Raw genomic sequence first — 3,473 nt, 5'->3', positions numbered from 1 at the left:
TCAGTATTTTAAAAAGCAGACAAGTTAAAACAAAAACACTTCATTATTAAAATAAAAACCTTTGTGTAAAAGTATTACAGATCAAAAGCAGTATTTACACTCATTGTCCGAAGGTCTAATTAGCTGTCAATCAACAGGCAGAGCAACAGCTACACAGGCAGGGAACTGGACGCACGGACCAACTTAATATGAAGGGCAAGGGATTGGTGATGTGCGAAATAGGCCCAGAGGCAAACTGGAAGACACTGTTAACAAACTGTTGAAAGGCACCATCCTCAAAAAGGCACTTACTGTTACAAAAGTGCTTAAAATCTCAACCCTTTACACAGGAACTGACAGGGAAAATTTTAAGGCACCATAAAAACCAGACTAGTCATTAATACCAAGATTCTAACCTTTCATGCTAAGGATTCCTATCAGTCTGTTACTGAATTTTTCACCATCGGAATTCCCCAGAATGTCTTTTCCACAGTAATTTTAAGTAGCACAGCATAATACTGCCCACAACCTCTGGAAGACTGACTGTGTAAGTCACCTAGACCTCAGCAACCAAATCACAACTGTGGGGCATTCTGTGCTCTTCTGAGAGGCATCTTAAGAAACACACTCCACTTTGCAACAATTACCTAACTTTTTCACATAGTCTTAAGACCTGGGAGCCTTGATTCTGTTAAGAAGTCAACCAGTGTGAACTCAGTTATACCCATTGTTTCTGTATAAGCAAGCTAGAAAGCTCATCTCTGACATGCACCAGAACAGAGTTAACACTTCTGTACTTCTAAGTACTTGGGTTTATGTGAAGGTTCCAAAGCTACATCAACATGCATTAAATTGAATATACACTAGTAATCATCTTTGAAAAAAGAATTTGAGAGCTGGGGATGTGGCTCAGCGACACAGCACTTACCTAGCATGTGCAAGGCACTGGATTCCACCCTGAGCACCACAAACACATATAACACACACACAAATTTAAAAAAAAAAATCTGGATACTTAAGTGGCAGATGGAAATAGAGGAGACACTATGAGGTGGGGGTAGAGGACACAGAGAAGTGGCATAGAGGGCAAGGTGTCACTAGCAAACCACCTTTCATGATGTTCTAGAAGCACCTGCAAATCTACTGGGATTAACCTGTTCTGAGTGTTCTATTAAACTGACCATCACGATTCCTAACTCAGGTTTCAATCAATGACAGAACTGGAAATTTCAACTAGGAAAATGTGGGCCGTGGAAAGCAGGCAGTCAGTCTTCTAGGTATTACGTACTTGCATTTCAAACTCCTGTTTCAGACTCTTCAAATAAGCATGCACATTCCCAAAGCCATGGTATTTGGCTAAATACACAAGGACCCCAGTTGCACACTGTCCACCTCGCTGGCGACAGAAACTGCAGTTACAGATCCCCCAACAAGGTGGGCAGTGCCAGTCCGGGTCCAGCAGTGCATCCCTGACTCCTCCCCATAGCGATTCCGAAGGCAAGGGCCAAAGAACTGGCCTCGAATGCCCCAGCAGTCTGGGTTCCTGCAGTTTGTTTTGGTATCAATAGTTTTCTGACGGCACTGATGGCAAGTAGAACCCAGCGAGCGGTTATAGATCTTCTCTCAGGAGTTGCTGCAGATGTTCTCCAACTCGTCCTCTTTGATTTGTTCTACTGGACGAATTATATGTGGAAGGGTCATGGATCCCGTGCGGCGACTTCTGGGCATGTCATCGTCCAATGCATCCAAGGCCTTCCTTTTCCTCACGAGCATGTACTTACCGTCTTCCTCTTCCTCCTCCTCAGTGGGGACAGCACTCAGAGACCCCAGGATCCGAGACCTGGACCTGGTAAGCGGCCGAGCTCTGCGCTCTGGGTTCCTCCTGGCAGCCATGCGTGGGAATGTGCACCTCCGGGGAGTCTTTGACAGTGATCTGGGGCCCGGGACAGATGGTCTTCCAGACAATGAGCCAGGAAAACTTTCTGATTCTGACATGAGTTTTGCAAGCATGGCTTTGTTTTGCTTTATATTTAAGGCCCTTTTTTTCCAGAAAGTTCACGCCACTTTTGTCTTCTGAATCGGAGTTGGAAATGATGTCAGAATCTCTGGAGGCTTCGGGGGCGCTGGCTTTTTGTTGGTTGTCGCCCTGGTGCTGTGCACTCGCACTGGAAACTTCATGGCCACCCTGAGAGGGCCGGAGGGTCTACCCTGGCTGCGGATCCTGCAGCCCTCTCGGGCTGCCTGCAGTCTCATTCCATCTTGTATCTCACTCTCTGAGAAACTGCAAAATGATTCATCGTCAGAGTCGGCATGAAAAATACTGGCCAGTTCGTTAGTGACATCTGACCTTGGTTTCTGTAAAAATCCACAATGGTCTAACACATCTTGTACCTCACTTTCAGAAAAGATGCAGAAAGATTCATTATCACAGTCCTCATAAAAAAACATTTGCCAGTTCTTCACTGATATCTGACCTGAATTTAGATTTTGTGTTTGCAAGATTATCAGAAGCAAAGCTGTCACAACTATCATCAGAGGATGACGATGTTTCCATGGAAATCAACTTCATATATTTGAATTTCTTTACATTCTTCACTATGAGATCCTTTTGGTTCAGTTCTGGGTAACTCACAGCTGCGATGGAGTGGAGAAAGCGGGAGCTATGGCTTGGGATGGTGGTAGTGAATAGTTTGGATCACCTGGAGCTTCAGCTACGCTTCTCTTGTGTTCAATTCTTTAGAGAAACTCACAAAAGTCAAAGATTCTACCCAACACAAATGTACTCATCTTTACCTATATGAAATAAATCTATATTGAACTTAATTTTTTACCATAGAATTCCACTATTGCATTAAAAAAAACCTCCAAAAACTTTCAAGGAAGAGATGCAATAATGGTATGGAATTAACCATACACAAATTACTTCAGATTAATCATCCACAAAGCACATACTAGAAAGAATAGGGAAACGCTCATGAGAGAATGGGGCTCAAAGGCATTTGCAAACTCTTAGGCTGGACCACAAATGCATGCAATGCTAAGATATGTTTCATTCAAAATGCATCAACATAAATGAGGAGATGCCCTCTTTTATCTTACTATATAAATATAAATAATCTCTTGAAAGGAAACATGAAAAATTGAGAGGAAGAAAACATCAATTACTTCAGATATTTTCTGTGTATAAATGTAAAAATACATATATTGTATTAATGTGATTCTGTTTACAAATATCTTTATTAAGTATATTTACTCCATTTGAGAAAAATACAATTTCTCTGCTCTTTCTCCCCAAGGAGGTATATATATATATAGCTCATATCTATTAAAATAAAATTTATCTGAATAGCACATTAGCCAGATGCCTGCTGGGTCTTTCTGTAAACTTTAGAAACTAAATTGGCTACTCACACATATGTTAGTTATTCAAAATCATTTTGTTCAATGTTAATGACAAGACACAATCTTCTAAAGGAACAGGTGTTGCATCAGAA

General features: G+C 41.7%; 1 pseudogene; it reads right to left on the bottom strand.

Moving 5' to 3' along the window:
• Window positions 1–1,206: 1,206 nt before the first annotated feature.
• Window positions 1,207–2,584, bottom strand: LOC100726635 (cell division cycle-associated protein 7-like; annotated as a pseudogene).
• Window positions 2,585–3,473: the final 889 nt, after the last annotated feature.

This window comes from Cavia porcellus, unplaced genomic scaffold (genome assembly GCF_034190915.1).
Source record: "Cavia porcellus strain 051 isolate PalLab524CR breed Dunkin Hartley unplaced genomic scaffold, mCavPor4.1 scaffold_9, whole genome shotgun sequence".
Classification (NCBI taxonomy): Eukaryota; Metazoa; Chordata; class Mammalia; order Rodentia; family Caviidae; genus Cavia; species Cavia porcellus.
Note: the sequence above shows the minus strand (reverse complement) of the source record. Positions and strands in the feature narration are given on the sequence as shown.